This window comes from Micromys minutus (genome assembly GCF_963924665.1).
Source record: "Micromys minutus genome assembly, chromosome: 29".
NCBI classification, from domain to species: Eukaryota; Metazoa; Chordata; class Mammalia; order Rodentia; family Muridae; genus Micromys; species Micromys minutus.
In genome coordinates this window covers 12,983,554-13,006,768 of record NC_137964.1, presented here as the reverse complement: position 1 = coordinate 13,006,768, position 23,215 = coordinate 12,983,554, and positions in this window count along the sequence as shown.

Sequence of the window (23,215 nt, the reverse complement as noted above, 5' to 3'; positions counted from 1 at the left end):
TAATTGCTCTGGATTTTCTGACACCCTGAGATTTCCCTCCAGGGCTATGCACGGGCCGAGCCCAACTCACCCTAAGGAGCCGGAGCCTGAAGACAGCTTGATTGCTAAACCCGGACGGTCCCCCCACCCCCCATATCCCGCCAGGACGTGCCCAAGCTTTGAGACAGTGTGAGTTTATGACGCGTCCCATTATGGCTCTTGCACAAACACAGAATGTTGAAATACCCAACGGATGAGGACACTGTTGAAATAACCTGTCGTCTCAGCACTTTGTCATTAGCCAGTCGTTCCAACCCTCAGAGCCTTTTACGGCAGGGAGGGGGCTGCACCAGGCGCCGAGAGGATGGGGCTGGGGAGAGGCTTTGTGTGTCCCGGGCAGCAAGCTAGCCGGTAGTCCAGAGTTAGAGGATGCTGCTAGTCGTGGTGGTTCAGCCCTATCATTCCAGTAAATCCGGAGGCTGAGGCAGAGGATGGCGAGTTTCAGGCCAGCCTGGGCAATTCAGTAAAACCCTGTCTCAAATTAAGAAGTATGACGAAGTGGTAGGCATGTGACAAAGTGTTTACCTGGATCTGTCAGGTGCTGGGGACCAAGTTTAATACCTGCTCATGATCCTCAGGGGAGGGGCTGTGGCTGTGGCTGTTGCTCAGTGATAGAATACTTGCAAAGAATCTCCCAGAGCGGGCTGCAGATGTGGCTCAGCGGTAGAGTACTTGCCTAGCACCCGCAAGGTACAATACTCAGTACCTGGAAGTGGGCTCAGTCCCTAGCACTTGGAGGTAGTGGACATTGAGCCCAAGGCATGCTGGGTAAATATTTGAACCTTGACGCAAGGCTCTCATCTTCCGTTTACTTTTTTGGAGATAGAGACATTTGAAGTCGCTCAGGCTGGTTTTGAATTCTAATCCTCCTGCCTCAACCGCCCAGCTGTGGGGATTACAGAAATGTACCATGTTACCCAGCTATGTCCAGTATCTCTTTGCATATTGGCTTATTGAAAATTGACAGAAAAAAAAAAAAAACCCCAATTACTTCTGCACCCCCAACCCCAGCTTTCAAAGTTAACAGAATTATCAAACTCGGGAAGGTTAACTCTAGAAGAATGTCAGTAAGCTGAGAGGCTTCGCTTTGCTTCTTCCCACTGTTGTCTTCTCTGGGTCCCAGAAAGGAGGCCTTGAAGTTTCCCTATCTTGGTATCGTTTTTTTTTTTTTTTTTTGTGTGTGTGTGTGCTTGTTGGTCTAAAATTTTTATTTTATTCATTTGATTTTAAGACTCGTTTATTTATTTATTTATTTATTTATTTATTTATTTATGTATGTGTATGTGCATGCATGTGTGTGTGTGTGTGTGTGTGTGTGTGTGTGTGTGTGTTGGGAACAGGAATGATGTACACCTGAGTGCACTTACTTTCAGAGGCCACAGGAATCAGATTCCTCTGGAGTTGGAATTTCAGGCTGGATGCTGGGCACTGGACTCAGGTCCTCCACAAGATCAGAATGCACTCTTAAACACTGAGCTTTCTCTCAAGCCCAATTTTCAACTGTGTGTATGTGTGTATCCACGGGGTGGGGGATGGTGGGGGAGGGTAGGTGCACATGGGTGCGGGTACCCAAGAAGCTAGAAGAGAGCCTCTGACTGACCCCTTGGAGCTGGAATTGTATACGCAGCTCTGAACTGCCTAGTGTAGGTGCTGGGAACCAAACCCGGATCCTCTGCATGAGAACAGAGAACTTTAACACTGAACCGTGAGTCCAGCCCAATGTTTATTTTGTAATTTTGAGACAGTCCAGCTGAAGAGATGGCTCCGAGGTCAAGGACACAGGTTGCTCTTCCAGAGACCTGGAGTTCGATCCCCAACTCTAGCCCCAGGGAGATTCAATGACCTCTTCTGGTCTGTACAGACTTGGTGCACAGACAGACATGAAGGCAAACTATCCCTGCATATAAAAAAAGTTTCTTTTTGTTTTTTTTGAGACGGTCATACTAAATAACCCAAGCTAGACTTGAACTCATGACCCCCCTGCCTTAGCCTCCCTTATTGGGTTAACAAGTCTGAGGCACCAAACCAGACTTGCAGTAGAGAAATTTCAGCCATCCAATCAGACTGCTTGTTATTTTCCTGTTATTGCATAAGCTGAGGCTAAATGCATATTTTTATTTTGGAAATAGAATTATTTGGCCTCTGGTTTGGGATCCTACCTTGGACCCTCTATTGTATGTGTTTGATAGTTCTTCATTTTCTTTCTTCTGAAAATACTCATTAGCTTATTGTGTCTTTGTGTGTGGGCACACCGTGGCGAGCGTGTGGCGAGCATGTGGCGGTCAGAGGACAACTGTACAGAGTTCTTTCCATCTGCCACGTGAGCTCTGGGATTCGAACTCAGATCGTCAGGTTTGGTGACAAAAGCCTTTATCTGTTGGGCTGTTCTGACAGCAGTCTGATTTTCCTTAGGGGGAAAATGTCCATAAACTGATCATGCCTATAATCCCAGACCTTGGGAGGGAAGACAAGAGGATTGTAGTGAGTTCAAAGCCAGGCTGAGCGACATAATAAAACTGTATTTCAGAAAAATATCCCCTCAACCAGTGTGGTGGCACATCCCTGTAATCCTAGCACTTGGGGAGTAGAGGCAGGAGGATTGGGAATTTGGGACAGGCTTTGACTATGGGAGACTATATATCGAAGGCAAAACAAGTGAGTCAGACAAGTTCATTGGTAAAGACGGCTGTTTCACAGGCCTAGAGACCTGAGTTCGATCCCTAGGACCCAGGTAAAGGTGGATGGAGAGACATACAATGCTACAATGCTGCCCCCTGACCAGCACAAGTGGTCACACACACACTTACAAACACAAAAATACACACACACAGACATACACACAAACACAAAAATACACACATATACAAACATTCCCACACAAGCACACAAAAATACACACATATACACAGATACACACACACACAAACACACAAAAATACACACATATACACACATTCACACACAAACACACAAAAATACACACATGCACACACAAATACACAAAAATACACAGATACACACACAAACACACAAAAATACACACACACAAACAAATACATATACACACGTACAAACACACAAAAATGCACACATGCACACACAAACACACAAAAATACACACATATACACACATGCACACACACACACAAATACACACATACAAACACACAAACCAACAAAACACAAGCTCTACTGAAGACTGTATTTTGAGCTTTTGAGTCCGGGACCAGGTCTGCACTCAACAGGAGATCCTGTCTCTGCCACCTGAGCGCTGGTTCTCTGGGTTTATCACCGCACCCCATCCATCCAGTAACAACGCCATCCACTGCTGAGTATCACCTGCAACCAGTTTCACGGGGCAGCTAAGGGGACTGCTTTTATTTCTTTCTTTATTTTTACAATTACTTATTTAATGTAATCTTACAAATTAATTAACTTCCTTCTTTATTTTTGGCTTTTCTGGGTCAGTGTCTCACACAGACTGACCTTGAACTTACTTTTGAATTTGGTTTTCTTATTCCTGGGGTTCCTGATGTACACAGCCACGCCTCGCTCTCTTAGAAGTATAATTGGCATTTTAACCTGGAAGAGATCTCTGTCTCTCTCTATTTGTTTATGTGTCCAATTACTCAATGAAAAATAGTTTTAAAACTTTTTATTTTACATATATGAGCGTTTAGTCTGCACGTATGTCTGTGTGCTACATATGTGCCTGGTACCCAAGAAGGCGTCAGATTCCCTGGAACTGGAGGTGCAGGCAGTGGAGGGAGTGAGTACTGGAAACCAACCTGAGATCCTCTGGGAAAGCAGTCAGTGCTTGTAACTGCTGAGCCATCTCTCCAGCGCCACTCAGTTTTTTTAAAAAGATGTATCATTTTTATAATTTTAATGTGTCTGAGAATATGTGCACATAGGTTGTTCATGGATGTCAGAGCTGTTGGGTCTCCTGGAGCTACAGTTACAGGTGATTATGGGCTTCTAAATGTGGGTTCTGGGAACTGAACACAGGCCTCTACAAGAGCATGGTAGATTAGCTACTAAACCCTCTCCAGCCCCTTCAATTACTTGTTTTTGTCTGCATGTACTGCCCTCCTTTTAGTACCTATTAAATATTTATTTTATTTTCACCGCTGGAGATAGAATCCAGAGCCTTGTGCATACCAGGCAGGGGCTCTAGCGCTGAGCCACGCCCCCAGCAGGGGCTCTACTGCTGAGCCACGCCCCCAGCAGGGGCTCTACTGCTGAGCCACGCCCCCAGCAGGGGCTCTACTGCTGAGCCACGCTTCTAGTCCCACTACTGTCTCTGTATTAAGCTGGAATCCCACAGCCTGTGACTAAGCCCCTTAGGAACTGGCTCTGGCTTATTCATCCCGGGCTCCCATTTGCTTCCCCTCTTCTCTGTTATCATCAGCCCTTCTCTGAACACCTCCTTCTCTGGAGACATCATTAGTCCTTCCCTAGCTCACTCCTTCCTCCCCCAGCTCCCACACACAGGAAGTCCACACTCTAAGCATCATTTCTTGTACCCTAAGGGCCTATCTGACGCATGTTGGGGATAGGGCACACCCTGTGGATTTTACTTGGTGTTGGTAACTTGTCACTCATCTATTGTGACTTGTGACAGTTACAGGTCTCTGTCCCCAGCCCAGGGCTGTGAATCCCTCCAGCCGATCTTTGCATTTTCTCAAACCTAGCACACAGTAGGTCAATATTTCTAGAGTGAAGGAAGTCATGCCCCAGGTGCATGAGTTTCCCTTACTCTGTATGCCTGCCTACTGTGCACAGTTGAGTGCAGGTATGAGAGGAACCGACAAGTCTATGGTTGGGCTTGACAAGGACCTACTTCGTACCATACCTCAGTCTTCGGACTTGGGTATCATTCCGTTCTATAGATAAGAACAGGGATTCTCAGAGAGAGAAGGTGATTTTCACAGAGTCACACAGCAGCTGTTCCCAGAGCTAAAATGTATAGACAACCCTGTGAAATGCTAGAGTTCACACACCGGGCAGTCCCCCACCTCAGCCTCTTCATATCCGACTGAGAGGTGAGCTCAGATGAACACGCAGGGCTTCCCCCTGCCCCAGATCTTGGTGGCTTTGCGTGATTTTTCATTGACAACAATACTGTTCCCAGACCCCGCCTCTTTGGGTGTTTTCTTTTCCAACTAAAAGAGCAATAAAAGACTCCATAATTGGAAGACAAAGGCGTCTGCCTGCCCAGCCCGCCCTCAGGAGCGGGCTGCCGGTAACTTGGGTGTGATCTCACCCAGTGATTCAGACTACAAAATTACAACCTTCCGTGTACAGGTGTGTGCAAGCCGCCGGGCGGGTGGAGAGTGAGCCAACTCGAATTTAATACAGGCAGTAAAAGCCAGGCCTGTAATGGGAAGAGGCAATCACTTAGAGCCTTCCTCTTCTACACCAGCCTGCCCACCCCAGAGTGACACTGATGAAATGCACAACGTTCTATAGTTCGCACGGTACTCCTGTGGCATGCTAGGCTCCGGGGAGACACGGAACTGCCGACTCTCACACGGCAGCTGCATGTTATAGCTGGGTGAGAGGGTGGGTGGATGAGGATCCTACCTTGAGGTCAGCGGAACAGGCCACCGGACAGGAGAGGAGGCCCAAGGAGTGTCTAACCATCTTGTTGGTGTCAGGAAGCCTTCTTGACTGAGGCGGGATACAGAATAGTCCCTTTTGTTTGATTTTTTTTTTTTTTTTTGTTTTTAAATTCTTTTTAGTCACGGCTGTGTGTGCATGTGTGTGTGTCTGTGCATGTAGTGTGTGCACAAGAATGCAGGGGTCACGGAAGCTGGGGAGCCTTTGACGCACAGCACAGGACCTGAAGTTAGAGATGATTTAGAGATGCTGGAAGTGGAGTTAAACTCCGGGTTCAGCACAGTTCTTAAGAGTTGAGCTGTCTCTCTAGCTCCGGGATGCATCTCTCTGACTCCATCTCTCCCCACAGAAAAGCCAGAGCTGCCTCCACTTGGGGGAGGGGTGGGGATGGAGGAGGGATGCTTAGACTTAAGAGACAAACTCTGGCAGCTGGAGCTGAGCCCTCCTTGCTGGCCCCTGTCCCTCTGCTTCTCCCCACCCCCCACCATATGCAAATGTCCTCTTCATGCAGGTCTCCCTCAAGTGAGAAGCTTAGCAATGAACTTGGAAACGTTTGAAGGCCTGGGCTGGGCTCCGGAGAGACTTAACATTAACAGGAGACCACCCTTCTTCCCAATGTGTAGATGCCCATTAGCTTCCCAAGCACTGGTCCCAAGACTGTGCATTTTCTTTTCTTTCTTTTCCTTTTTTCTTTTTCTAGTGACCTACCTGACATGAACCCTCCAAAGTTCCCTTACTGATTTCTGCCCCTAATTGAGGAGTCAGTTCCTATGAATCTAAGACAGTATTTAGAAATAAACAGATGACCAGATAAATACCAGTATGCATTTATGTTTATTGACATGGCAGGTCACTAATTTTAATATCATTATAGAAGCTTGAATATGTAATACACTCCTATGGTCGGACTCCACGTCGTTATTAACACACAGACATTCACTGAAATCCCATTTCCGCCCGTCCACTGCTCCCTAGAGAAACAGTTAATTAGTTTCCTGTGTTTCCTTCCAGGATTTCGTTATGCAAATGAATACAGCAAGCTCTATTTGCACACATTGCTATTGTTCTGTTCCTTCTACCAAATACTGTGTTTGGGAAACCATTAGATATTGAGACCAGCAGAGGATTGTCTTCTTCCTCCTCTCTGTCCTCCTCCTTCCTCTCTTCCTCTTCCCCCTCCCTCTTCCTCCTCATCCCAGACAGTTGCATACTATTCCACAAAGCAGCTGGACCACTCTCTCTCACGCACATATCCAAGGTGACTGGGATGTTGCCAGGTTTTGTTGTTGGCAGGACTCTCAGCTTCGATGAATAAGCCTGTTCCGACATCGCTTCTCACACGCTCAGGGGATGTCTTTGGAGCGGATTCCCACCAGCAGGATCACCAGGTCATGGAGTGAACACGTCTGGAACGCTGATAAGAATTACCAAATCGTTTTTCATCCAGGACTGTTGTAGTGTTTTACATTTTACTGGTGACACAGGAGAGCGTCTTCTTCCCCATGCCATACCCTGTGTTGTCATGTTTTTGGATTTATGCCTATCTGATAGGCAAGAAATATTGTTTTTGAGATAGTTTTAGTCCATCTTTCATTCTCAGGATTTTTTGTTTGTTTGTTTGCTTGTTTAGGACCTTGTGCCTTCGAGACAGATGCTTTACCACTGAGCCACGCCCTCAGCCCCTCACTGGGGGATTCTAGGCAGGGGCTCTACCACTGAGCCACACCTCCAGCTCCTCACTGGGGATTCTAGGCAGGGGCTCTACCACTGAGCCACACCCCCAGCCCCTCACTGGGGAATTCTAGGCAGGGGCTCTACCACTGAGCTACGCCCCCAGCCCCTCACTGGGGGATTCTAGGCAGGGGCTCTACCACTGAGCCACACCTCCAGCTCCTCACTGGGGATTCTAGGCAGGGGCTCTACCACTGAGCCATGCCCCTGCTCCTCATTTTTCTCTCACTGTGAATGAGCTTGAGTAGTCACATAATTCCTGCCTACATTTCTTTTTTTTTTTTTGAATGTCATGCCCATTTTTCTCCCCACTCACTTTCCTACTGAAAAATAAATTTTCTATTTTAAAAAATAAGTTTACGGGCCTGAAGCGGTTAAGAGCACTGACTGCTCTTCCAGAGGTCTTGAATTCAATTCTCAGCAACCACACGGTGGCTCACAACCATCTGTAATGGGATCCAACTGAAGAAAGCTACAGTGTGCTTCTATACAGAAAATAAATAAATCTTTAAAAATTATTATTATTATTATTATTATTATTATTTATGTTCTTGGAAGCCAGGAAAGGTTTTGCATCTTCTAAATCTGGAATTACCAACAGTTTTGAGCTGCCTGATGTGGAGGCTGGGAACGAAACTCTGTTCCTCTGAATGGTTGGCAGGCATTCTTAACCATCTCTCCAACTATGTCTGAGTTAGGGTTTCAGCTGCTTCAATAAGCATCATGACTAAAATCGACTTGAGGAAGAAAGGGTTTCTCTTACAAATCCTCCTCACTGGCCATGGCTGAGGGAACTCAAGGCAGGAATCTGGTGGCAGGAACTGAAGCAAAGGCCACAGAAGGATGCTGCTTCTTGGCTTGCTCCCTGTGGTTCACTCAGCCTACTTTCTTATAAACCCAGGACCACCCACCCAGAGGTGGTTATTACCCCCTCTAGTGAACTGGGTCCACCCATGTCAATTGTGAACCAAAAAACCACCCTAGAGCCATGCCCACAGTCCAGTCTGGTGGGGGTCATTTTCTCAGTTGAGGTGCCTTCTTCCTAAAAGACTCTCACATGTGTCAAATTGATATAAAACTAGCAGGTCTTTTTATTCTTGACCCCTAGAGACTCTTTATATAGGACAGAGAAGAGATTTTGCCTGTGGTATGAGGTGTGAAGATTCTGTCCTTTGCTCAAGGTACTCTGTCACCTAGGAGATTTACCGCTTGCTATTATCCTTACTATCTTAATTGCTCATCTCCTCTGCCTTTTTAGTACTGAATCCTCGCTGTACGGATTTCCCAGTGATGCTGTAATAAAGGGACCTGTTCATGTTTTCTTCTCATCCTTCTGTGATTTTAACTTTTACCTCAGAATCAATGATTCAGTTGCAATTTGTCAGTCTTCTGGTGAGGAACAGGCATGGTGTCTCTCTTGGTGTTTTCTTTTGACACAGATCTTTTACTCAGTAACCCCTATTTACCCCAAACTCAAGGCAATCCTCCTGCCTTAGCTTCCTGAGTGGTAGGATTATACATTAATTGTTTTCAAGACAAGGTTTCTCTGTGTAGCCCTGGTTGTCCTGGAACTCACTCTGTAGATCAGGCTGACCTCAAACTCAGAGATTTGCTTACCTCTTGCCTCCTCTGTGTGTGTGTGTGTGTGTGTGTGTGTGTGTGTGTGTGTATGTGTGTGTGTGTGTGTGTGTGTGTGTGTGTTTGTAGACATGAACACAGAGATCTGCATGCCTTTGCTTCCCAAGTGTGTGTGCGTGTGTATATGCATGTATGTGTAGACATAAATATGGCCGTGTGTATCCATGGTATACATGTATATATGTGAAGATCAGAGAGAAGATTCTTCAATCTTGTCTGAGGCAGTCTTCAATTTATTTTCTAACGTGACACACTCTAGAGTCACCTGGGGTCAGGGAACCTCATTTGAGGAATTGGCTGTGGGCAAGCCTGTGGTACATTTTCTTGATTGATAACTGTGAAAGGGTGTATAGCTCTCTGTGGGCAGTGCTGCCTCTGGGTAGGCAGTCCTTGGTTGTTTAAGAAAGCAGACTGAGTAGGCTCCTAAGCAGTATTCCCCCATGGCCTGCCCTTCAGTTCCTGCCTACAGGCTCCTGCCCTGACTTCCCTCAAGGATGGAGTGTAAGCGGTTAGCTGGAACAAACTCCTCCCTGAGTTGCCTTTGGCCACAGCGTTTTACCACAGTAATAGAAACCTAGCTAGGATAGGCAGAGTCTCTTGTTCACTGATACATACAGTGGGCTAGCCTGGCCCATGGCCTCCAGGAGTCTCCTGTTTCGTCCACAGGAAACAGGGATTCCAGACGGGAACTACCTGGTCCATCTTTACGTATGTCCTGGGGATTCGAATGCAGGCCTTCATGCTCACAGAGCGAGCCCACTCTCCGCTGACTGATCTCTCCAGTGCTTTCTTTGTTGCTTGGTTCAACCAGAGATCTTGCTATGTAGTCCAGGCTGGCCTCAAATGTAAAGCCTTCCTATTGCAGCCACCTGAGAGCGGGAACTGTCAGGTATGCACAGCTATGCTGGGAGAGATTCTGAAATTGTCCCACACTCTCAGCAGCCGGCTTCTCCCACAATGGAACCACCAAGGCAGGAGTCACTGGGTCACCAGGTTGGTTGCAACCCAAACAGCACTAATGAGTAGTGAGTGAAGTGTTCCCTCCTCTGGGAAGCCTTCCGGGATCTCTCCTTACCCTCCAGGCAAAGCTGATAACTTGTTCAGCAGGCGTTCACCCGGGATCCAGAGCAGCGTCATCCCTGGGTGACTGTCTTGGGCTTGGCTCTGCCTCCTCATGAATCAGTCAACACGCTTCTTACTCATTTACAGGGCAGTAATCTGGCTACAGCCGGGGGTGCCATGTGAAAAGTGTTTGGTTCTTGTAATGTGTCAATCAATCAATCTGTGGCTATGTTCTGGGTGTGTGTGTGCCTTGTTTATGTGTGTGCAGGTGTGGGATGTGAGTGTGTGTGTGGTGTGTATGTTCAGGTGTATGTGTGTGGTGTATTTATTGTATGTGTGCAGGTCTGCAGGCACATGTGTCTCTCTCTCTGTGTGTGTGTGGGGGGGTGTGGGTACGCACGGGTATGGTGTATATGTTGAGACCTCTTCCTAAGTGCTGGGCCTACAGACTGCTCCATCACACTGTTTCTGTGGTGCTGGGTTGGACACCATAGCATCTTGCATGGTAGTTAAGCACTCTACCAACTGAGCCACATCCCCAGCCCTCTTCAGACCTGTTCTGAGTTGCTCTGTGGAACTTGGCTCTAGGTCCCCTCTCTCTTCTCTGCTGTCCCTCTTCTTTTAGCCTTGAAGATGTGGGGACCACGAGCCAGGACGGCCCACTGCTTCTCAAAGGATTGAATTCTGAGACTAAGTGTATGTAGGGGGTAGTGAAGTCCACTGTCAAATCCGAGGGAGTTGCTCTGTGGGGGTCCCTCTCTGTAGACTCCATGGGGACCTCACAAAGCTCAGATGCAATGACTAGACAGGAAGGCCAGAAGAACAGGGGTGGAATCCAGCTCATCATCGGTCAGAACTGTGAGGTTAGTTAAGAGGTCATGAGTGGTAATGAGCTCCGCGTCCTAGGAAGGGTATGTAAGACTCAGATGTGGGCATCTATTTTTTTTTTTTTTTTTTTGAGACAGTGTCTCAAGCATCTCAGCATAAGTTTTCTGTATAGCCCCAGAATGACCCTGCGAGCTCCCAATCTTCCTGCTCTAGTACTGGGTTACAGGCTGTTCAACCACAGCCAGCTCTTGCTTTTGAAGCAGAGTCTTTATGCAGCCCATGCTGACCTCTGACTCACCACGATCTTCCTGCTTCAGCCTCCCAAACGCTGGGATCACAGGCATGCGGCAGCAATTCTGTTTCTTGTTACCTTATTCGTTCTTTGAGAATCTTGAGGCAGAACCGAGGGTCAGACTCCAGGAGTCTGACTCGGGCCACGTAATGCAGACACAGACATGTCAAAGTACAGACTCTGGAGCCCTTGGGACCTGGGTTTGCCTCGTGGTTCTGCTGCACGAGTGAGCTTTGTGTCCTTGGACAAGTTACTCAATCTGAGTCCTAGCCCTTCTGTCCCACCATTACCAGCTTGTGGCTGAGACTGAAGGTTAGGATGGTGTAAAGATGCATGTCTGGCATGCCAAAAGTGCTCACCGAACAGAGCCGCCACTGTCACCTGACCCTGCCTCCCGCACAGTGATTTCTATTATTTATTTACTTTGCTTCTTCTAAACAGGGTTTCTCTGTGTGTAGACCTGGCTGTCCTGGAACTTACAGAGATCCACCTGCCTCTGTCTCTGGGTGGCATGTGCCACCACCACCCAGTGATTTCTATCTTTCTATTACAAATATGAAAAGATATATAAAGTCATATATAAATAAACATATGCATATCATATATACATATCACATATACTTATATGTGTATATATTTATATGTGTGTGTGTGTGTGTGTGTGAGCACCTGTGCATGGGGGTAGATGCGTAAGCCTGTCTATGTAGGTGCCTGCATGCATCTGTGTGTGGGATACGTGTACGCATGTGCCTGTGTATGTCAGAGGACAAGCTTAGCTGTTGTTCCTCTCCTGCCTTTCTCTTTTGTTTGAAATGAGCCTTAAACTTAACCAGATAGGCTTGGCTAGCTGGCCGGTGAGCTCCAGGGATCCTCTGGTCTCTGCGTCCCTCATCTCCCCTCCCTGGGGTTGCAACCTGTTTGTGTTTGCTTGCTTGTTTTTCTGTTTTTTGCCTGGTCTCTGGGAATCCGAACTCAGGCCTTCATGCTTGTGAGGCAAGCGCCTTACCCACTGAGCCCTCTCCCCAGCTCGACTTCCTTTCTCTCCCTTCAGGGGCATAACTGTTCCTCTGTTTCCATGTCTTCTGCCCCTTCCCCATTAGAGCCGGATTGTAAAATCTCCCGGGCAGGGAAGCTGGTGACATCTTTAGTGGCAACATTTGGGTGAAAAATTCATGACAATCAGTTACTCCAGGAAGACGGTGGAAAAAATGAGCCATTAGCGAGGCTCAAGAACGAGGCTGTGTCTGGCTGCGAGTCCACAAATCTATTTTATGGGACCAGATCTATAGGCTAATAGGAGCTTATCGCAGACTCAAGAAAAAGTATGCAATAACATGACACTTTTTTTTTCTGCCTCTTAGCCCCGCCAGGCACCCTTCTGGAAACTACCATGGTGTGTCAGTGTGCAGGAACCAGAGCCCATGGCTGGGGCAGATAGTCAGGATGGCTGAGGGTAAGAACTGGGGTAATTCAATGCCAAGGCCAGGAGGATTGCAAGTTCAAAGCTAGTCTGGGAATATAAAGAGACTCAGTCTCACCCACCTCCAAATATGCGTGCACATATATAAAAATATTCACATATCCACCTATTCATTTGTGTGTGTACATTTGTGTGTGCATGGGTATGTGAACACATGTATGCATGCATATGTGTTGTGTGTGCAAAGAGACCATCCTGAACCTGGGCCTTAAATTGAGACAAAAGCTAATAAAGCAGTTGTATGAGTTACTCTTACCTCACTGTGGCTAAACACCTGACAGAAACCTGCTCTCCTTTGTGGTTATAAAACACCATGACCAAAAAGCAACTTGGGGAGGAAAGGGTTTATTTCAGCTCACAGCTATACTACATACAGCATGAAAGGAAGTTAGGGCAGAAACTCAAAGCAGGAACCTGGAGGCAGGAACAGATGCAGAAGCCATGGATGAATGCTGCTTACTGGCTTGCTCAGCCTGCTTTTCCCCCACAGCCTAAGACCACCTGCCCAGAGGTGGCAACTCTCCTAGTGACCTAGGCCCTTCCACACCAACCATCAATTGATACAAATATGTATATATCTCCACAGGCCAATGGAATGGAGGCATTTTCTAAGTTCTGGTCTCTCTTCCCAGATGACCTTAGCTTGTGTTGAGACGAGAAAGGAAAATTAGTCAGCATAACATAAAGTGTTTTGGTTTATGCTTGGACATCCATCATGGGGGGGGGGCAGACCGTGGTAACAGGCTGCTCATATCTACGTGGAATATGACCAGAACAGCAGGAAAAGAGCCAACTAGTACCCTCTATTCACCCACCCTTAGTGATCAACTTCCTCCCCAAACAGCGCCCCCTGCTGGAGGGGAGATTGAGCCCGAGGGTCGGAGGTGGGGGATGAGGAATTTCCCATTTAGACCATAACAGCAATCAACACTGATGGATGGGCGAGCTCCATGAATAACAGGCAGTCATGAGTCAGCCCTGTTATAATTGCTGTGTGGCCCCAGGGCTGCTGGCCTATTAATTGGATGTCTGAGTTCCTAGTAGGCAAAGCAAAGGAACTTGACTTGTCTTTGCACCTACATTCAAGAGGGGACCCTGCTGTGGTTGAGGAAGTTGACAGTTTCTAGGGACTGTCCAGGCAAAAGAGACCTTTGGGGCATCCCCATAGGCAGATAGTGTTCTTGGAGAGACTTGTACTGGCTGGTTTTGTGGGTCAGCTTGACACAGGCTAGAGTCATCAGAGAGGAAGGAACCTCACTTAAGGAAATGACTCCATGTAATGCATTTTCTCAATTAATGATCAATAGGGGAAGGCCCAGCCCACCATTATGGGTGGTGCCACCCATAGGCTGGTATTCCTGGGTCTTTCTTAAAGCAGCCATAGAGAGCAAGTCAGCAAACAGCACCCTCCATGGCCTCTGCATCAGCTCCTGCCTTCAGGTTCCTGCCCTGCTTGAGTTCCTGCCCTGACTTCCTTTGGTGATGAACAGCAATGCGGATGTGTAAGCCAAATGGAACCTTTCCTCCCCAACTTGCTTTTTGGTCATGGTGTTCTGTTGCATCAATAGAAACCCTCTCTAAAACACTACTCAAGTCAAACAATAAATGTCAACAATGCAAAAGCCAAAATGATTTTTAAATCAGCCTAGATAACAGTGTTCACGTCTCTGAAGTGTCTAGATGGGATGATGGGAAGGAATGTTGGATCTCAGAGAACTGCTTTCCCAGACTTGAGGACACCAGGGGACATGGAGAAAAAAGACCAGATCTTGAGCTGACCTTTTGTCCCAAGGTATAACCCATGTCACTGTGACCATTGGCACACAAGCCTCTGGACATGGGCTCTGCAGAAGCAGGGTGCTGATGGAGCTGACTGTCCCTTCTTTGGCTCCAGGCCACTAGCCTGACATCTCATTTGCATATTCTGTTTGCCCTAGAGGCCCCCCGCCGTTCCCCCCCTCCTCCCCCCCCCCCCCCCCCCCCCCCGTTTCCCATGAGCCCAGTTCTTCTGGCTAAGGCTCAAGCTAACAGTTCTGAGATCCCTTTGCTCTTAAGATTTTGCTGACCTCTGGCTGAGTCAGACTCTCTCCGTGTGGCCCAAAACATCCTTCCTGCCCTGTGGGATGCTATATAGCTCTGGGCTACAGTGGCCTATGTCCTTACCCGCACGTATGTTCCATCGCATAAGGGTCAGAAACCATGTTGATTTAGATTCCAACATGCTTTTGGAACCCTGTGTTGTACCTTGTGTTACCTGGGTGGGCATTGCTGTTTTGCAGTTTTTACTTGAGCGCTCAGAGACCGGGAAAGCATATCAGATCTCCTGGATCTGTAATTACACATGGCTGTGAGCCGGCTTGATGATGGTGATGTGGACCAAACAGGCCCTTTGAAAGAACAGTAAATGCCCTTAACCCCCATCTGGGCATTATTGAAGGAATGAAAGAGTGAGCGATTTATCTTCTCTTAAGTGTCCATACATGACAATTACCAGACCTGATTTGACACATCAAAAGCCATAGAAGCAGAGCCCTGGCCTTCATGATGGCTGGCTTTAGTTGTCAGTTGGGCGGAGAGTCTCAGTGAAGGATTGTCTTCTTTGGCTTGGCCTACAAGCATATCCATAAGGGATTATCTCAATTAAATGGATTACTGTGGACACTGTGGGCGGCACCATTCCTTTTACAAGGGTTCCTGACCTGTACAAGAGCAGAGAAATCCAGGTAACATTCATTTCTCTTTGTTTTTGACTGTGGATGGGATGTTACTAGTTGTTTGAAGTTCCTTGGACAGGGAAGTCTGAATAGGTGGTGGTGGAGAGAACAGGTTCTTCTCTCTGGGTACCCCAAACAGCTGGATCTCCCACATAACAAACATAGGTGAGTGAGCAGACAGGTTAGGGAAAGGAAGTACGGTTTAGGGTTCATTTTAATTCCTGAGTTTTCCTTTGTGTGTGTGTGTTTATGTGTGTAGTATGTGTAGTGTGTGTGTGTGTATGTGTAGTATGTGTAGTGTGTGTATATGTGTATTGTGTGTATGTAGTATGTGTAGTGTGTGTTTATGTGTGTAGTATGTGTAGTGTGTGTGTATGTGTATAGTATGTGTGTACTGTGTGTGTGTAGTGTGTGTTTATGTGTGTAGTATGTGTAGTGTGTGTTTATGTGTGTGTAGTGTGTGTGTATGTGTATAGTATGTGTAGTGTGTGTACTGTGTGTGTAGTGTATGTAGTGTGTGTTTATGTGTGTAGTATGTGTAGTGTGTGTGTGTGTGTGTGTATGTGTGTGTGTGTCAGTGCATGTGGAGGTCCCAAAGCTGATGTCAGGTGTCTTCCATTGTCTGTTCTTTACTGAGGCAGGGTCTTTTACTAAGCTCACAGTTCCCTGATTTTGGCCAGCAAGCTTGTCCCGGGAGCTCCCTGTCTTTGCCTACTGAGTGTCACACAGGCGGTCACCAGGCTTCTTCATGCTTGCACGACAAGCATTTTACTTATTAAGACTTTCCCTCGATCTCCCCTCAATTTTCTTTTTCCCTCTTTTTATTCTTTCTTTTAAAAAGATGTTTTAAAGATGTATTTTATTATCTTACATGTATGTTTGCCTGAATGTATGTCTGTGTACCATGTGCATATCTGGTGCCCAAGGAGGCCAGAAGTGGACTTGGAGTTACACAGTTGTAAGCTGCCATGTAGGTGCTGGGAATTGAACCCAGGACCTTGGGAGAACAACTAGGAAACTCGCTCTTAACTTCTGAGCTACCTCTTCAGCCTCTTTTCTTTCTTATGTAGTCCATGCTGGCCTTGAACTCACTACACAGTGGAAGCTAGCCTGAATTCCTGCTCTTCCTGCTCCGCCTATGAGGTGCTGGGTTCACAGACCCGTGACCACCACTCCTAGCTCTGTTTCTTTTTTCCTACATCTTCAAATGAAAGAAACTATGAGCTGGTGTCAGAGCACGGTGCGCTGTTACCTTAGAGGCTGGAGGATAAAGGGTTTAGGGCCACCCTGGGCTACAGAGTAAGGTGGTTTAGGGGATAGACAAAAAGAAGAGGGGTTGGGTGGAGAAAACAGAGGGAACAGAGGGACAGAAATATGCCTTAAGGTTAGAGTAGCTTCTAAGGTGTTCTGAGGTAAAAAAGGATCAGGCTCTGGTTGAAGCCATTCTTTCTCATAGAAAGCTCTGAAAGAGGTACAGGGAGCTGTGGGGGTACAGAAAGGGTCAGGGTCAGAGCTAGGACTCCCTAAGAGCTGCCCTGCCCTCCCCAACCCCTCCAGCCCCTGCTTTATAGTCTCCGCTTCTACCCTGATTACATTTATAAAGAGTGCAAACTGTAAGTCACAGTCCAGTCCAGAGCAGGCGCTGAGTGACTTCCCCGTGCCTGCCTTCTAGTCACTGGTTTGGGATGCAGGCTGGACGTGAAACATTCATGGTATAGTGAGCTTCCAGTGACCTGGGAGGGGGTAAGGCTCAGGGCAGCTGGCAAGACAGTCTGTCTGTGCTGATGGGAGGGCAGTCTGTGAGGCTCAAGGGTCCTAGGCTATCCCATCAACAGACTCTGAAGAGAAAACAGGGAGGCAAATAGGGCCTGAGAAGGTGTGCACACAGTGTGGCATCAGCTACAGGTTTCCCTTAATAAGTACTTCTTTTTGAAGAGATGTGTAAGTCAGTAATGGGACACATGTGTAGAATCTTCCAGTGAGGGGTTGTGGGGTGTGGCTCAGTGGTAGAGCCTCTGCCTAGAATCCCCCAGTGAGGGGCTGGGGGCGTGGCTCAGTGGTAGAGTCCCTGCCTAGCATGTACAAGGCCCTGGGTTTCCTTGTGCTAGCATCTCCAAAACCAATACGTATTGCTGAAAGAATGACCTGTTGGTTGGATAGTCTTAAAAGTTTTACTAATACTCGGGCCCTGACCATCACATTGATCCATCCCATCTCATGGGTAAGGAGGACGCTGACTTCCAAGAACAAAGAGACACAGAGTATGGGTTTGGCTGAATTAAAAATTTTTGACTAGACGACACCTCTAATCCTAGCACTCAAGAGACTGAGGCGGGAGGATTATGTTTCAGGTCTGCCCAGGCTTCAAGTAAGTCGAGGTTAAACTTGAATCACACTTCTATTTTAATTAATTAATTAATTAAATATTTAGCCGTCATTTTGTGCAAACAGGTTGGACATATTTTTGTGGTCACACTCACAGCTCGGCAGAGCTTTCCCTCTGGGAAGGCCCAAAGGCCAGCTTTGGCATAGCCCGCATCTGAATTAGGACAAATGTTAGGCTGGCATCACCCGAATCTCGCTTGGGGCTGCCTGGGACCCGGCGGAGTGATTCGTGGGAGCTACAGGCTTGCTGCTGCGATCTGCCAGAAACCATCAGTGTTTCAACAAAGGCCTCCGAGAGACTCCACAAAGACTTTTAAAATTAATTATTACTTTTTTTCTTTTGAGACAGGGTTTCTCTGTGTAGTCCTGGATGTCCTGGAACTCGCTCTGTAGACCAGGCTGGCCTCAAATTCAGAGATCCAACTGACTCTGCCTCCAGAGCGCTGGGAATAACGGCGTGCACCACCACACCTGACCTAAGGAGGGTTTTAAAATATTGTCTTGTTCAGGGATACCTTGGCACCAGACACCCGTGTGGCAGATGTCATGGGGTCTGGGAGCTAGGACTGGTGCTTTCTTCAGGCTTCTAGAAGGGAAAAGAAGCAAGGGAGCAGGGGAGTCAGCCATCTTGTGGTATACTGGGTAACCTGGTACCTGAGGGCCTGGCCTGTGATGCTGGTCAGCTTTGTAGCTGGTCTGGCTGGTTTGTGGGATAAGGAGGAGAAGATGCTGCCTCTCTAGGTAAATGATTAGTGACCTGCACTGAGAAAAGAAAGGAAGCTCAGGGAAAGGGAGGGAGCAGGAGAAGGAGGGACTTGGCGCACACCCCTGGGTGGTCTTCACATGGTTTATATCCCTTCGCCCCTCTACTCTCAGCTGCTCAGTCAGGCCAGCCCACCCTCGGATGAATGATGCTCCAAGCAGGACCCAGAGCTGCCCAGGGGCAAGAACACAGACCCTCAAGGCCAGTGTAGAGCTTACTTAAGCCTCTGTGCCGTCCTAAGGTTCCCATCTGGATCTGCCCTGTGCCCTGGGACTCTCAGCCTGAGCCCATGGACTTCTAGAGTCCCGCAGGGCTGGGCATCGGGGAGGCTGCCTGAGCTGACCCAGCCTGACCGAGCCCTGCTGACCCAGCCCTACTGACCTCTATACACACAGGGACATTCATCACTGCTGCCATTGTCCCAGTGACTATTACTGCAGTCTGTCTGTTACTCAAGGCTAATATGGCAGGGTGACAGATAGGGCTTATCCCCAGGGGTCAGTCTTACAGAAGGAGATAGCATTTGACACATGCTAAAGGTGGCATCTGGACTATTCTAAGGAGTGTATTGTGCAGTGTGCATGAATACATGTATGCATATTTTCCCCTTAATTTTAGTCTTCTTTCCCTCCCCTTCCCCTTTCTCTCGCTCAACCTCACATCGTGTGTTGTTTCTGCTGTGTGATGTTCTATCAGTCACTTGACCTCTCTGAGTCAGTGAGGTTCCCCTCATGAGATCAGATGAAACCTATCCTAAGAGAGGTTTCATCACCTGGCCCAAAGAACTTTCTAATCACATCTCTGTCAACTGAATGTGTCTGACATAGCACGGGCTTTCCCAAGATCCAGTATCCTGGTTCTGTCTTTGCCCCAGAGCCTGTCACTGCCAACTGGCCAAGCCTACCATGTGTCTGAGCCAAGGACTAGGGGACCTTCTGAGGCCACATACTTTGTGGTGGTCTGGCTGAAGCCTCTACTTAGCAGTCAGTCCTGAAAGCATTCCTGGAGAAAGGGATGTTGGATGGATCCTGGGGTGAGAAGCAATACATTAAAACTGCTCACTTGGATGGGGCTGGCACAGTGGTGGTCCTGGGCCTCTGCCCCTTTCGTTTGGGCATGGTGGAAACCCTGGGTCTTTCCATTCCTCTATGGGCCTTGGAACCATCCCCCCCAAACCAAGAGAGCAAAGGTAGATGCTGGCCATGCTGTCCCAGGGGAATCCAAAGAGGGAAACTGAGTCACTACTGCTTACTGAACCTTTATGGCACCTTAGCTCATTGCCCTTAAAATCCAACTTCTGCCCACTTCAGCCCTCCGGGTGCTAGGATTAGAGTCAGCTGCCACCATGCCTGGCTGTATCCACCAGACTTTTAATTTAATTAACTCACTCAATTTTGGTGCCGGAGATACTATCCAGGGCTTTGCAGGTGCTCTGCTGTTGAGCCAGGCTCCTAGCCCCTCACAAGCTGAGTGGCTCTATCCACGACCCTCCCTCCTCCTGCCCACCCACCGCCCCATCCGGACCCTGCCTCTGTTCCGTGGCAGAGTGGTTTGAACCGCTTGGGTGGGAGCGGTCTTAAGCTAACCTTGTTCCTTCTTCCATTTGTCTGCCTCTGTAGAGGCGGTGGCTCAAGCCTTAAATGGAAGCAGAGGATGGGATACACGGGATTGAGGTCCCGGGGCTCTGTGACTTAGGCTTGGTCTGGCTGAGCCAGCCGTGCGGTCCATTCAGATCTTCGTTGGCGGAGCGCCACCTAGTGGTGTTTGTGGAAACGGGTCTAACTTCTAGTTTCTTGGTCGTCAAAAAACAACAACAAAAAACAAAAACAAAAAAACAAAAACAAAACAAAACAACAACAACAACAACAAAAAAAAAACCCACGAGAGAGCAGCAAGGGAGAGCTGGGAGTCGGGGATCCCTCACCTGGGCTGTGGATCCTGACACTTAGAGGCCAAAATAAGGACGAAGTGGATGGAGCGGCGGCAAGTGGCCTTAGTCTTAGCCTGCTTTTGGCCCGACCTGAGTTTTGGTGCCCATGTGCTGGTTGGCGTTTTCAAATTACTAGTATCCTTAAAGACAAACCAGGGGCAGACATTGGTGTACATTTGTAATCCCAACACCCAGGAGGCAGAGGCAGGAGAATCAGAAATTCAGAGCCGTTCTTCGCTGCATAATGAGTTCAAGGGTAGCCTGGGCTATGTGAGACTAGTACAAAGGAGAAGAGGGGAGAGAGGAAGAGGAGGAAGGGGAGGGAGGGGGAGGGGGAGGAGGAGAATCGGAAGCAGCAATAACTCAGAGTGGAGAGTGTCTGTGTGTGTGAATGTGGGTGTTAGTGCGTGCCTGGGTGTTCACATGTATGTCTGTGTGAGTGTGTCTGTCTGTTGTGTGTGAACGTGTTTCCCTGGACAGGGGGTGACTCTGTGTGAATGAATGCTGGCTTTCGAGTATGTATCTGTGTGCTTGTAAGTGTGTGAATGAATTGCTGTCTATGTGGGTGTGTGGCTATGTGTATGAGTGTGTATGTCAGTATGTCTCTATGTGTGTGTGTGTGACCATGTGTATGAGTCTGTGACTGTATGTGTATGTCTGTATGTGTGGTTATGTGTGAGTGTGTCTGTGCATGAGTGCATCTGTCTGTATGTTAGTGTGTCTGTCTTTATGTGAATGTGTGTGTATGTGTGGCCATGTGTGTCTGTGTGTCTGTCTATCTGTGTGTGTGTGTGACTGTATTGTGGCTGTATGTGAGTGTGTGCTTATGTGTGGCCCTGTGTGTGTGTGTGGCCTGTGTGTGTATGTCTGTATGTGTGTTTGTGTCTCTCTCTGTATATTTGTGGGTCTTTGTTTACTATGTGCACCTTGTGCACAGGTGTGCCTCTAGAGGTGTGTGACTGCAGTCCCTGTGCTATGGGTTTGGGGGGACATCTGCTTTTCACACTTGACATCCCTTCTTGGGCTCACAGGTTCCCAGCTGGATAAGGAAGGGCTGAGAACTTTGAGGTCCCCTTCCTGACGGAGGGCTCCCTTGCTTCGTGACGTCGTTTGGAAGTGTGAGGTGCTCCAGTCGGGGGTGAAGATGATGTGTGTAGCCTCCGTTCAGTGTGGACTTCACTTTTCAAAGATTCAAAAAGGACTGTACATGTTAATCTCCCAAACTTTAATGTAATGTGTTTGAGTGTTCCGCCCGGATGAACGCCTGTGAATTTTGGGTGTGTGTTTGTGTGGTGCTCATGTGCAAAGGTGCACACCTGTGTGCTAGTGGGGTCAGCCTCAGGTATTACTCCTCAGGACATTGTCTTATTTTTGAGGTGGGGTCTCTCAGTGCAGCTCATGGATTGTCTGGACTGGCCAGCATGTGTCCACCTGCCTCTGGCTCCCATGGCTGGGATTAGACATGAACGTCACGACACTTGGCTTTCTTCCATGGGTTCCGGGATCAGATTCTGGCCTTTAGGCTTGTGTGGCCAGCACTTTACTGAACCATCTCCCCAGCTCCAGTAATGAGTAACTTCTGGATTTTAGCAGCACTGGCCTGCAGATGCAACCACTGAGCCATCCTGCCAAATGCCTTCAGCTGGAGTGCAGTTGTGAAACACACTTATGCATGTATGTGAGTGTGTACACATGCACATTCGTGACTGTGTGCATGCTTTGTGTATGTGAGTGCCTAGCAGTACATGTGCTTGTGTGTGCATGCTGGGGGTGGGGGTTGTGCACTGACATGCTTTGAGTGTGTGTGCATGTGTGAGGTATGCTTTGAGTGTGTGTGCATGTGTGGGAAGCCTATAGTTTGTTTGTGCATGCTTTGCGTGTGTGCATAAGGATGCGTGTACCCCATGTTTGTGTGCTTTGAATGTGTGCAAACATGAGGGTGTGTAGTCACGAGCTTGCATATGGTTGTGTATGTGAACACGTATGCATGAGTGTATTTTTGAGCGTGTGTTTGTGCATGTGCACTATGAGTTTGTGCAACCCTATGTGTGCATGCATGTGTACATTTTCAGTGCAAGACACGTGTATACCTTTAACAGTATTTCCCCAGGGCGCTTCTGCCTTCCACACCTTCACCTCCCATTGGGTGGTGACTGTGGCCTGCATGGGGCAGGGCAGCTGCCAACTGGCTCTGGGAGGAGCCCTGTTTGGATGTGTGTTGGGACCAGCAGCCTGGCACAAGTCACCGGCCAAATTAACTCAAGTTTCCTTTGGGGAAAAATGTAATCAGCTATTTCATTTGGGTCCATTTTAGCAAATTAACTTGTCTAGTATTTCCTTCGTATTTGTTTTATTGGGCAGAGGAGGGGATGTGAAAATAGAGGCTCAGCAGGGGCCAGAGCCCAGCTGGGACAGCTGCTGGAAGAAGCTTCCCTCTGGGCAGTGGGGTGTCTGAGAGATGGGCTGTGGAGGAAAGTAGATCTGGGCTGAAGTGGGGTCTTGGCAGCAGGCGGGGTTGGGGGGCTGATGGGGCCTTGGCTCTGCTTGAGACATGGAGTGGAGCCTACACTGGAGAGGGGACTCCAGCAGCAACGGGTGACCCACTTGTAGAGCAAGTGAGATGATTCCTAAGGGCAGATGAGTCCTCCCGGGACACATCGACTCCTGGCCAGAAGGAATTATCCCAGAAGATTCTATCAGGGTCACTATATGTGTCTGACCACACTGTAGT